The following is a 14,399-nucleotide window of genomic DNA, read 5'->3' on the forward strand; positions in this document are numbered from 1 at the left end:
AATACCTTTCCAAAGATATAAAAATTGCTCCATTTACCCTTGAATCTATTGAAGGAAATTTAACTAGCTTCGGTCTTCATAAATGTACTTTTGATATTTGTACTTATTCCATAAAATAAATATTAGTTTATAATATATGTCAATGAGTTTCTTGCTCATTGAAATAGATCTAGCACATGTTAAGTGCTATAGGTGAGTCAAGGAGTCAAAAGAAAATGTTGAAGACCTTAAGGGCATGTTACACTATGTACAAAAATTGTATAAGGTCAAAGGAATACCTCCATGCCAAGTGCAAGTCCTCTCCATGCAACAACATCCTCCAAAAGAAGCTAAACTATGAAAATAATGAAGAAATAGTCAAGTTGACCTAAAGACATCATGTCGGCCTAATGTCAGCCTAAAGGAGGGACAATCCTCTATATATAGAGGATGTCCACTCCTTCTCAACATCCAACAGGAAAGCTCTGAAAGCAGTGAAGGTAGAAGTCGGGGAAAGTGAAGGAAAAGGCAACTCTAAGGGTCTCCAAGACAAGCGAAGAAAGGAGGAAGAAGACTGAAGTGAAGAGGATTGTTTCTAGGGAAGAATACAGTCACATGTGCGAGATAAAAGAGGTAAAGTCTGTGGGTATGACAACAGTGACAAAATAGTCCATGAACTAGTGTTGTTTGGGCTAGAAACTAGGCCTACAAGGCCTCCCAAGTCAAGCAAAGAAGCCTATCTCTATAGCGAAGGAAAAAGCACCCTAATTCTCTAGGGTTCCTACTACACGTGGCAAAACTAAGGTTTTTGTTTAGTTACATCAGCTTGCAGACCTATCTCAAGAAGCATCTTGTTGGATCAATGATCCGTTTTTGTATGATTAGTTTTGTTGTGCTAATAACGATTACAAATTTATAAACATATGCTTGCTTATTGCTTCTTGTGTTGAATTTTCATTAGTTGTTTGTGCATACAATTAGGTAAATTTCCTTAAGTTTAAAATGACATTCATGAGAAAAATAGCTTCAAAAAAAAATATTGAACAACAAATATTTAGAGTATAGAAAACCATCAAAAAGACACATTAACACAGTGTTTTGATGAAGGAGTTCACCCCTCCTAGGCTACAGCTCCTTGGTCCAGCTTTCATGGTTTGGGCCTCTGTATTAGCTTAATGTGGAAAAAAATGTTATTAAAAAGCTCTATGGCTCCTAATACCTGCACCAATGTGTTTAGAATGTCCAAATTAGCCAAGAACACCTCTTTTTGAGCTCAATTTAGTTGAAAATTGACTTCTCTAGGGCTCAATCAGTCTTTTCCTACATTTTTTCCTCTAAATCTGGAACATATCTAGTTAGTCCCACTAAATTTGGTGGCAGGTCCGAATTTAGGGGCACCACCAAAATCATCGCCAGTTTAAGTTGTAGTTAATTAATACTAACTTCACTTAATTAAATTTAAGACGAGATTAACGCTAAGCATAAACCGCATTCGATGGCAATGGATGACTGTTCACATGGAATGGTTAGTTGCATTTAAACATCGCGGTTATGTCTGTCAGAACCATCGAAACTACTAACCATTAGGCATTACCCCACTTGTGTTCACATGCTAACTGTTGAAACTGTGGTCAGAACTGCCAGGTTAATTGACGGTTTGGGTTGCGGTGTTCACATGTTCGGTTTACAGAACTGTTTGGTTGGAGCCACCGACGTTACCATGACCATGTCGGTCTATTGTATTGTGTTCACATGGGGGGAGGGCTGGCCTGTAGGCTGGCCCTCCCCTAACCGCTAGCCTTCGAACAATTATAACTTAAATACATGTCGCGAACACAATGGTTAAGTGATATCGTGTAGAGAAGACGGTTAAGGCTTGAGGTTGGTATGCGGTAGGTCGTGCGTTCGACCCCCACCACCACTAATAAATTTGTCTCCATAGTTAGACACTAATCCAACACTTGAGAGGTGCCACATGGCAGCCTCCGGGCTTGCCACGTGGCATGCTTCCATCGGTCCATAAATGCACCAATAAAAATGTGCCAAATCACCACTGTACAACCCAACCAAATGCTAACACTTATCCATCCTTGATTCACTGTTGACCAATCATTGAACATGCATAGTCACTTTCCACGTCAGCAGTACAGACTACTGACTGTGCGGTCACTGGGCATTTTTTTTGCAAATTTCGCCTGTTTAGCAAAGCGATCAAAACACAATAACTTCCTCAAACGAACTCGGTTTTTGACGAAACGAGTTGCGTTAGGATCGCTTTTCTGAGAAGACATAGTCGTTCAAGTTTCGAGCCAATCTGAGAACTTTGATTTTTGAGCTAAATACTGAGCACCTGATCATCCCTCCCCACTAGAAGCCTTTTGGACCCCAAAAGATACTATCAATTGTTCAGCAGGTGAGGGTACAACTCCCTCACCTTCTCAGTCTACAACCATTTGGCTTGAAAAGGTTTTTGTCCTTTGAGTCCCACTCTAAGGTATTCAACATCCCCTCTCTTTGAAGTTCTAGTTCTTTTGTCAAGTACGAGATCTTGCTGAAGCTCATCTAGATATTCTAGTGAGAAATCATCTATTGATGACAGCTGAACATGCTCTTCTTGATCATCAATCAAAGGAGGCTCAAACAATCTCAAATTCTCAACATTAACAACATAGTATATTTTCATATAAGGAGACAAATCAAGCTTAAATGCATTGTAACCAATCTTTTCCAAAATTTTAAAAAGACCATAACGGATTGGTTTAAGCTTTTTACCTTCCCCTTGAAGTCTCTCTTTGCTAATATATAACCAAACTTCATTGCCAACTTGAAATTTATGATCAACTCAGCATTTGTCATGCCTTGCCTTGTAGCTACTTTGACTTTTCTCAAGTTGTTCCTGCATTGTATGATGTATCAACTGAATTTGCTCTATGAACTTCCCTGCCTTATCGATGTCACTGTGACCATCGATGGAAACATCTTTCTCAAAGATGAAGTCAAATGGCGATCTTGGCAAGTACCCATAACATGCCTCAAATGGCGATGTGTTTGTGGAAGAATTCTTTGCCCTGTTGTATGCATGTTGTATGTAATGCAACTATTCATCCCACAACTTGGGATGTTTGTTGCAATATCCTCCAAGAAGATGAATAATTGTTCTATTGACCACCTCGGTTTGTCCTTATGTTTGGGGATGAAAGGTTGTACTCTTCTTCAACTTTGTGTCCATCATGTCCCATAAATTTAACCAAAAATTCCCTACAAATTGAGAATCTCGATCACTTACAATAGAAGTAGGAAGACCAAAATGAACCCAAATGTTTTGGAAGAAAAGATGAGTTCTTTGTTGATCTATAATTTTCTTTTTACATGGTGTCAGTATGCCCATTTTGCTGAACCTGTCTACACCTACATACAAGTAATCATGACCTTTCCTTGACAATGGAAGACCTTCTACAAAATCCATTGAGATACTCTCCCATGGACGTGAAGGTAACAAAAGTGGAGTGTATAAACCAAGTTTCCTATTTCTAGGATTACTTGTAGCACATAAAGAACATCCTCTTATGAAACGAGAAACATTGTCCAACATGCATGGCCAATAACAATACCTTTGAATATTCGCTATTGTCTTGCCTACACCAAAGTGTCCAGCAATCAATAAAGTGTGTGCCTCCCTTATGATTCTGTTTCTTTCTCCCTGTGGAATACACAAATTTCCTAGGTGATACAACAAATTGTTATGTACAAGATAATCCAACTCTTCAATTTGGTTTCCTTGACTCAAGCTTGCATATACTTCTTGAAAGTCACTATCATTTGCATATTGTTCTTTGTAACTTTCATGCAAAATAGAATTATGCTTGAGTATAACAAATGAATTTACAATAGGCCTTGAAAACATATCAACTACCATATTGTAGATTCCCTTTTTATACCTGATAACCAAATGAAATTGTTGTAGAAAACCCATCCATCTGAAACGTCGCGACTGCTACAACTTTGAATGTGACTGTAAATACATAAATGGTCGATGGTCGGTATGGATGATGGTCTCCTTCCCCATCAAATAGTGCTTCCATTTCTTAACACTTTGTACCAATGCATAAAGTTGTTTGTCATATGTGGGATAGTTAGTTACAACTCCATTAAAGATTTCATAATGAAATGAAATGGGCTTACCATGCTATAGTAGAACTGCTCCCATCACATAATTGCTTGCATTCGTTTGAATCTTGAATGGCTGCCTAAGATCTAGAAGTGCTAATACCAGTGTTGAACTTTTCTTTTGTTTCAAAGCATCAAATGATTTCTGTTGTACATCTCCCCAATGGAAGACTTTCTTGACACTTGTCAATGCATGTAATGGAGTTGCAATGGAAGAGAAATTAGCAATAAACTTTCTCCAATATTGTGTTGCCCCTAAAAATCTTCTTACCTCTGTAACTGTATTGGGCTTGGGCCAATTCAGAATGACCTCAACCCTAGAGGGGTCTATCTTCAGCTCACCTCCTCCAACAATGTGTCCCAAATACACCAAAGAAGTCTTGCCAAATTCACACTTCCGCATCTTTAAAAACAATTGTTCTTTTCTCAAGACATCAAGTACTGTACATGCATGACATGTTCATCCCTTGACTTGCTGAATATGAGGATATCATCTAAGTAGACAATGACAAAATCATCTAGAAATGGTCTCAACACCTCATTCGTTACCCTCATGAAAGTAGTTGGAGCATTTGTAAGACCAAAAGGCATAACAAGCCACTCAAACAATCCTTTTTTAGTTTTAAATACAGTTTTCCAAATGTCTTCTTCAGTTATCCTGACTTGATGATAACCACTTCATAAGTCTAACTTAGTGAAATACTTTTCATACCTCAATTGATCAAGAAAATAATCAATTCTTGGGAGTGGATAACGATTCTTTACCATGATTTTGTTCAGTGCATGAAAATCTACACACATGCACCAAGTTCCATCCTTCTTTGGCACCAAGACAATGGGTGAACCACATGGCGAAGTAGTTGGCCGCATGATACCTTTGTTCAACAATTCTTGAACTTGCTTTTTGATTTCCAAGCTCTCCATAATAGACATGCAATACATGCCAATGTTCGGAAGTGGAATGTCTTGTTGCAACTGAATCTCATGTTGAATTCCCCTCTTGGGAGGTAACCCCTTTGATTCCCGAAACATCTCGCCATGCTTGCTTACCACATCAAACAAATCAGATTTCAATTTATCATCACAACATTCAAAAGATTCATAATCAATATCATTAGTTTTCTTGATCACGAGAAGCACAAAATGTAAACTAGTCTCTTCATCTGCCCTGCATTAACCAAAGAAATGTTCGTTTTTTTGCAATGGGATCTCACTATGTACTCCACCCCCATTCTTGAGAAATATGTATTTATTGTCATGGCAACAAAATACTGCTTTTCTATCATACAAATAAGGACTACCAAAAATGGTTCCTGAGATGTCAAGTGGAACTACATCTAACTCAACTTCATCAATGAACTTTTCAGTAATGGAAAACTTGAATAAACACTTCCTTGTAACCTCTAAGTTTGCATTGTTTACTATCCAACCTAATGGATATGGCTTATGATGAGGTACAGTTTCAAGGTTTAGTTTTTTAACCAAGTCTTCTGAAATCAAGTTTGATTGTGACCCACTATCAAATAATGCATCAATCTTTGTATGATTTGAAATCACTCTAACATGAAACAACTCTATTCTTGACTCTTCATTTTGAGTGTTGTTTTGACTACGTGATAAACTAGTGCTTGCAACAGTTTCTTTTCCTTTTGTAACCATGGCTGAAATCTTGGTCTCATCACCAGAATCTGAACCAGGGTCATGTTGTGTGGTAGCGGCAATCTTTTGTTTTCCCTTATTGTTTTGTTTCTTAGGCCTAAATTCGGGATGCAATTTCCAGCAGTGGGCTTCATCACACCTCTCTTTGGAATAGTGTTTGCATGTGATTTTCTCCCCTTCTTTCTTCACACTTGCATTCTTCTTTCCCTTCCCTTTTCCACCCTTTTCTTTCTCCTTACCCTTGAATGGCTTCCTCTTACTACCCTCTTCCTGAATGTTATTTCATCTAGATTCAAGGTGCGTGGCTTGCACACATACCTCATCTAAGTTATTTGGATTGAACATCATAATAGTATGTTTCAGATAAGAATGTAAACCCCCAATATATTTCAACAATGTATCTTGGGAATTCAAAATCATTCCTAATAATAAAGCCCTTTTCCTAAAATCCCGTGTATAATCTTGGATTGTTTGGCCTTTAAGCTGCCTAGAATTCTGTCAACTCATAATGGCTTTTTGCATATAGGCTAAAGGATAAAGTTATCTTTTAATTGCAGAAACAAATTCAGCCCAAGTGATGGATATCTTACCATGGATTCTCATTTCCTCTTGACTCTTTTCTTCCTACCAAACTAGTGCAGCTCCTTCTAGCCTCAATGAAGCCAACTGGATCTTTATGTCGTCTTCTTGAAGGTTCTGAATTCTGTAGTATACATCCAACTGCCAAATCCAATTGTCCAACTTTTCTACATTCACCTATACATTGTACATGGGAAGTTCGAATTTTATGTCCAATTTTAGTAATGGAGTATTTCCTTTTGGGGTTTTGGAATGAGTATGGGCAGTGTCAGTGGTGGTAGTGGAAGATGATGTTGTGTGAGATGGTGAAGATGATGAGGATGGTGGAGATGGAGGTGGCTTTCCACCATTCCCTTTGGAATCCTTCTCATCTTTTTTGTCCTCCAAGCTTCCTTCTCCATGTGGAGGTTTAGAACTCTCTCCAACCATTCTAGTGTTCCTCTCTTCATAGAGGAATTTAACCATCTTAGTCAAAGTAAAGAAAGCTTTCTTGAATTCTTCCTCTGCTGAAGAGGGACCTTCAGGATCTCTTTATCCAGACATAATGGCTGTGGATTCAGGCTCAAAAATTGGTACTACTTGTACCTCTTCAATCTCAGTTGAAGGCTAAACTTGAGGAATTTTAAGTGCAGCTGGAATTGGAACTTTGGGTGGTGGAGATTGTGGCCTTGTGGCTCTCCTTCTTTTGGGCATTACCTCAAAAGTTGCAACCAATAGCTTCCCTTCTCCTTTCTGCAACTTTAACCTTGTAAGCATCACAATTTTGCAACCATTAAAACCCTAATTGCACAAACTCAAGAAATCAAGCAATTCAACCTTTCCTCTGATACCAACTTGATCTATTTTTGTATGATTACTTTTGTTGTGCTAATAACAATGACAAATTTATACACATTAACACAGTGTTTTGATGAAGGAGTTCACCCCTCCTGGGCTACATCTCCTTGGTCCAACTTCCATGTCTCGGGCCTCTGTATTAGCTCAATGTGGTAAAAATGATGTTTACAAAGCTCTATGGCTCCTGATACCTGCACCAATGTGTTCAGAATGTCCAAATTAGCCAAGAACACCTCTTTCTTAGCTCAAATTTGGTCGAAAATTGACTTCTCTAGGGATGAATGAGTCTTTTCCTACATTTTCTCCTCTAAATCTGGAACATCTCCAGTTAGTCCTACTAAATTTTGTGGCAAGCCTGAATTTAGGGGCACCGCCAAAATCACCGCCAGTTTAAACTGTAGTTAATTAATACAAACTGTGCTTAATTAAATTTATGATGGGATTAGTGCTAAGCATAAACCGTGGCATTCAGCAACAATGGAGGATTGTTCACATGGAACGGTTAGTTGCATTTAACATCGCGGTTATGTCCATTGGAACCATCATAACTACTAACCGTTAGGCGTTACCCCACTTGCGTTCACATGCTAATCATTGAAACTGTGGTCGGAACCGTCAGGTTAACTAACGGTTTGGGTTGCGGTGTTCACATGTTCGGTTTGCATAACTGTTTTGTTGGAGCCGCCAACGTTACCCGTGACCATGGCAGTCTATTGTATTGTGTTCACATGGGGGGGAGGGCTAGCCTACAGGCTGGCCCTCCCCTAACTGCTAACCTTCGAACAATTATAACTTAAATACATGTCGTGAACACAATGGTTAAGTGACATCGTGTAGAGTAGATGGTTAAGGCTTGAGGTTGGTATGCGATAGGTTGTGGGTTCGACCCTGACCACCACCAATAAATTTTGCTCCATAGTTAGGCACCAATCTGACTATTGGGAGGTGCCACGTGGTGGCTTTCGAGCTTGCCAGGTGCCATCCATTGGTCCATAAATGCACCAATAAAAACATGCCAAATCAACACTGTACAACCCAACCAAATGTTGACACTTGTCCATCCCTGATTTGCTGTTGACCAATCATTGACCATGCCTAGTCACCTACCATGTCAGGAGTACGGATTGCTAACTGTGCAGTGACTGGGCTTTTTTTTGTTGCAAATTTCGTATGTTTAGCAAAGTGATCAGAACATAATAACTTCCTCATACGAACTCTATTTTCGAAGAAACGAGTTGTGTTAGGATCATTTTTCTGAGACAAATGTGATCATTCAAGTTTTGAGCCAATCTAAGAACTCTTATTTTTTAGCTAAATACTGAGCATTTGATCAATCAAGCGAGGGTGTCTCCTTAAGCAGAGAACACATCCAAGAGAAGAATAAGCATATATCATCAAGAATCTCACATAAGCAATTTATATCTCTAGAAAAGCAACAAAGAAGAAGGATGAAGTGTTGGGGAGCAAAGTGCTGGAAGAAGGAAGTCTATGTGTCGGAGATTAAATTGCAAAATAGAGGAAGGACTTGACTTGTGCGTAGAGGACATCCTAGTCAAGGGTCTAGGGTTTGGAATTAATCAACAAGAGAAACTTACCGAAGGGTTTTCCTCTCTAAGACAGAGAGGTTTTGGCCCTGGCAGAGAGCCAACATCTGTGTTCTTGTCTTTATGGTTTTGGTAGCAGTTTGATGAAACACACACACTAATAATAAGAAGAAGACCAAGCTAAGATAATTGTAAAAGTTCTTCACAAATTGTTATCAAGAAGATAAGAATCCTAATATACATAAATTCCTTTGATTCTTCAACATGGTATCAAAGCTAAGGTGACACATCAAGGAAAGGGCATCTTGAGAACACTTATCAAGGAAGGACATCTACAAAAGTTGAAGCATCTAGCCAAGAATTCTCAATCACTTCAAGAAGGTCTACCATCTATCTTTTATTAAGGAAGACTACAAAGCAATAATATCCTTACATAAAGGCACCTACAAGAAGAGCAAATCAAAGAAGGACCTACATCAAGCTACAAGTCATAAAGCAAGCCCACTTGGAGAAAGCAACTTGAAGAACATCAAGATCTAAGGAAGGCAAGCCATCAAGTCTTCAAGGAGAAAGCAAGTGTACTACATCTCAAAATCTATCAAGTAAGTATATGTCCCCTTCTGAATATATATCAATGTCTTTTTGTAGGGAAAGCAATAAATTGGTAGGTACCAATAACTTTCTTGCATGGAAGAAGAGGACTGATTTACTTCTCAAGGAGAATGAACTCCTAGAACACATCAAAGGGAATGTTATTATTCTTGCTAAGGAACAAACTCAAGCCTTAGTCAAGTAAAATAAGGACGAGACAAGAGCTCAAAGGATTCTAATAGAATCCATCAAAGACTCTCTCATTCCTTATGTCTCCAAACTTGAAACATCAAAAGAAATCTATGATAAACTAGTAGAGCTATTCTCGGTAAGCACAGTTGGAGAAGTGATATCTCTTCGAAATGAGTTGTACAAGATGAATATATAAAAGGAAGGAATGGCTCCCCACTTCATGAAGATATATGAGATGAGGGATCAACTTCAAGATCTAAGGGAAATCATGTATGACAGAGAAATGACCACTGTAGTCCTCAATGCTCTACCTGAGGATTGGGGCAACTTCACATCAAGCATATATGCAAAGAAGGAATCCACCCCAATAAGTGAAATGTGGTCTCTGTGCAATATAGAGGAAATAAGACTCAAAGCAAAGGAAGATGTGGGATCAAAGGAGCAAGCATTTGCTACTATGGCTAAGAGAAAGGGAAAATTTGGCAAATTTGGTCCACGAAGAACAAACAACAAAGATATGTCCAAAATCCAATGCTATGGATGCCAAGAATATGGACACTACAAAAGGAATTGTCCTATACCAAATAAGGACAACAACAACAAAAGAAAAAGGGAAGAAGCTCCTGTGACTCAAGAAATGAAAGAAGAGGGCAAGAAGCAAAAGAAGGAAGATCCTCCCGATCTCTACTATGACTAAGTCAAACTCTTTACATAAAGTCTTCTTTCAAATTTTTGAGTAGGATAGGAGCATGTAAGAATAGAATAAAATTGCATGGCTAGAAACATCTTCTAGAATCTAGAAGCATGATGTAAATAGAGTTCTAAATACTCATTTAGAAAGAGCATTTATAAATAAGAACAAAATGCATGGTTAGAAATATCTTCTAGAATATAGGAGCATGGTAGATATAACTCAAGATATTCATGTAGAAGGAGAATACCTATAATAGAACCTCATCCACCATGAAAGAAAATTAATCATGATTAAGAATCTTAGAAGACCTCCATCATCAAATGGAAAGAAACATTTGCAGGGTAAGGGTCTTCAAGATCCTATGATGGAATATTCTTTGATGGAATCTTCAAAAGAAGATTCATAAACAAAATCAAATGTCTCATTGGGAATCCCATTCATGGAATTCAAGAAAATGATGACATGCAGGCAAGCTAAGATGAAGTAAGAAGGGCCACACCAAGGACAACCAAATGAAGCTAACATGATCAAAGGAGAATCAAGATGAGGTATGTATGCATCAAAGTTTAGTCATGTTATCATTTGTATATTATTGAGTCATGGGAATAGTTCTATAAGATGATCAAGTAGGAAAGAATCTCTTTCACCAATGACATGCTCGAAGGCATGTACTACAATGCAATGAAGGTCAACAAAAGAAAATACTCACATAAGGAGTATAAGATTGATGACTAAGAAGTAAGTAAAGAAGAAATGCTGACTTGTCCTAGAAGCAAGCAAAGAAGAAGTGCTCTCACAAGGAGCAAAAAGTGGTTGACCAATCTATCCAAGAAGAAGCAAATTAAGAAAGAGATCAAGAATGTGAAGAACACCATGATCGCCAAGAATCATTATCTGACAAGATACTTTGAAGACATCTCCCGAAAGAAGGCATGATAACTTTGACAAAGGAAGAAAAAGATCAAAGGACCCTTGATACCTATGAAGGCCTTGGAGACATGAAAGGTGCAGATAACTAATTATACTCTACAAAGATGTCAAGATGAAGAAGCCATACAACAAAAGAAACATTTAGTGTTGAAGCAATATCGGGATGAAGTCATGAAGGGCTACTAGATCAAAGCATGGGAACAAGCAAGTACAAAGAAGCATCCATGTGAAGAGTAGTCTGAAGCATAGGCAAGATGAAAAGGAATAATCAGATGACAAGAGAACTTGATATGTGATAAGAAGGCCACTTTCCACGAAGGAATAAATGACATGACAAAGAAGGAAGGGAAGTGATCAATTGATGGTGCCCTACCATGAAGAAGTTTGAACAAAGACTTCATGACATCAAAGGAAGAAAGGAGATCAAGCAGTTGGAAGACCCATGAAGAAGAAGTTGTTGATGAATGGACAAGTCCCTAGCTATGATGGAATTATAACAGGTTCCAAATTACAAAGGAACATGGACAAGTACCTTGTCAAAGGATACTTGGGCATGTCTTCCTCAATTAAGAGGAAGAGATAGACACAACATTATTGTCTTCACTTGGGAAGAAAGAATGGGAGGATTGGGTAATCATCTGGCATATGATACTCTTTGAGGAAGTCCAGGGCATCCAAGGCAAGAGTAGGCAAGAGGACTGATATTCTTTGAGGGCTGGGAACCCAAGATAATAATAGTCCTAGAAGGTCATACTCAGTGAACACCCGAGTGGGTATGTACCTTGAGAGACAATGACTAAGGTGTCTATAAGTCATTACTCTCACCAACATTGTGCTCTGATCTATTGAGAGATAGAGTTGTTAGACAAGGCCTTTCTTTGGAAACAATGTTGGTTATTATGATAATATAACAGATGGATTTCAAATCTAGTTTCTCTTATGTGAATTCTTCAAGATTGAAACATAGCCAAACACCTTGTAATGTTGTATGAATACCTCCCTAGTTAAGAGGGAGTGTTGAAGGAAACGTAACTAGGTTCGGTCTTCATAAATGTACTTTTGACATTTTTACTTATTCCAGAAAAGAAATTTTATTTTTATATTATATGTCAATGAGTTTATTTCTCATTGAAATAGGTCTAGCACATGTTAAGTGCTACAGGTGAGTCAAGGAGTCAAAAGAAAATGTTGAAGACCTTAAGGGCATGTTACACTATGTATAAAAATTGTATAAGGTCAAAGGAATACTAAGCCAAGTGCAAGTCCTCTTCATGCAGCAACGCCCTCCAAAAGAAGCGAAATGATGAAAATAATGAAGAAACATTCAAGTTGGCCTGATGTTGGCCTAAAGGAGGGACATTCCTCTATATATATAGGTTGTCCACTCCCTCTCAACATCCAACTAGCAAGCTCCGAAATTAGCAAAGGTAGAAGCCGAGGAAAGTGAAGGAAAAGGAAAGTCTAAGGGTCTCTAGGACAAGTGAAGAAAGGAGGAAGAAGACCAAAGTGAAGAGGATTGTTTCTAGGGCAGAATACAGTCACACATGCGAGATAAAAGAGGTCAAGTCTGCGGGTATGACAACAGTGACAAAATAGTCCATGAACTAGTGTTGTTTGGGCTAGAAACTATGCGTATAAGGCCTCCCAAGTCAAGTGAAGAATCCTATCTCTATATCGAAGGAAAATTGACCATAATTCTCTAGGGTTCCTGTTACACGTGGCAAAACTAAGGTTGTTGTTCAGTTACATCAGTTTGCAGACCTATCTCAAGAAGAATCTCGCTGGATCAAGGGAAGGGTGTCTCCTTAAGCAGAGAACATATCTAAGAGAAGAAGAAGCATATATCTTCAAGAAGCTCACATAAGCAAGGCCTATCTCTAGACAAGCAGCAGAGAAGAAGGACAAAGTGTTAGGGAGAAAAGTGTCAGAAGTAGGAAGTCTATGTGTGGGGGATTAAAGTGCATAATAGAGGAAGTACTTGACTTGTGCTTGGAGGACATCCTAGTCAAGGGTCTATGGTTTAGCATTGATCAATAAGAAGCTTCAATAAGAGAAAATTACCGAAGGGTTTTCCTCTCTAGGAGAGAGTGGTTTTGGCCCTGGCAGAGAGCCAACATCCGTGTTCTTGTCTTTATGGTTTTGGTAGCAATTTGATGAAACACACACACTAATAATAAGAAGAATATCAAGGTAAGATAATTGTAAAAGTTCTTCACAAATTGTTATCAAGCAGAGAAGAATCCTTATATCATATTAGCCCTTCATTCTTCAACATAATCAAAATATGTGGCCAAGTTTGGCCATTTAGTTAGTGCCACTTCATCAACCTACCACGTGGCGCCCACAAGGATATCTCAGTCGGCCACCTCACCACTACATGGTAGTGTTTCTTTAGCTAACAACCCATTAATACCAGCCACGTAACAACCCCACTATACAGCAAGTGTAACCCAACCCTTAACACAATATTGAAAAAAGTAGCGAAAAATTCTCAATTTGATTTTGCCTTGATTAAATTGAGAAAAAATGAATTTCCACGTCAAAAAACAACTTGGATGTAGTTAATTTGTATGACATAGCTTGTGTCATCCAGTTTACTCAGTATATTCAAGTTGGAGGAGTTAGAGTTCTGTTAAGCATGTGTGATAGCTAATTTGTAGCAATCAATGTGAGTTATTTCAAGTTGCTTTCAGTTAAACTAGTTCCAACTATTGGAGGAGCTAGTGGAAGGTCAGTTGTGCAGTGAGACTTCAATTTAACTGATTGACCATCTAGTTCACTGATCAATCAACCCAAAATAGCTAGTGCATGTAGAGAATTCGAGTTTCCCCTCTATGGTGGAGATTCCAAGGCAGAGTAACATCAGTTGTAGACTAGTCTTGAGTGTATAGGTGTTGCATGCAGTCAGATGATCAACCTTGGGAATTGCGCAATCAATTTGAGGAATTTCCTAAATAATAGGGGCCTAATTTCTCAAGGATTTGTGTAAGTAAATAGGGGCTCAAGTAGAGGCAGAAGTTGACTAATTCCGAGTCAGAGCTTCTCAATGAATAGAGAGATAGGTTATTCACTTGCAGGTTGTGCTCGGTTGAGTAAAGTAATTGTAATACATCTCTATTTATTAGATTAATGCAAGAAGACATAGGGGTTTTTAACATATTGCTTTTCCCTAGAAAAAATATTGTGTGCATGTGTGTTATTTCTCATTGCATGCTTATGATTGATTT

The sequence above is a fragment of the Pinus tabuliformis genome, chromosome 6, assembly GCF_031772625.1.
Source record: "Pinus tabuliformis cultivar Carrire ecotype Pingquan chromosome 6, CPIR1, whole genome shotgun sequence".
Lineage (NCBI taxonomy): Eukaryota > Viridiplantae > Streptophyta > Pinopsida > Pinales > Pinaceae > Pinus > Pinus tabuliformis.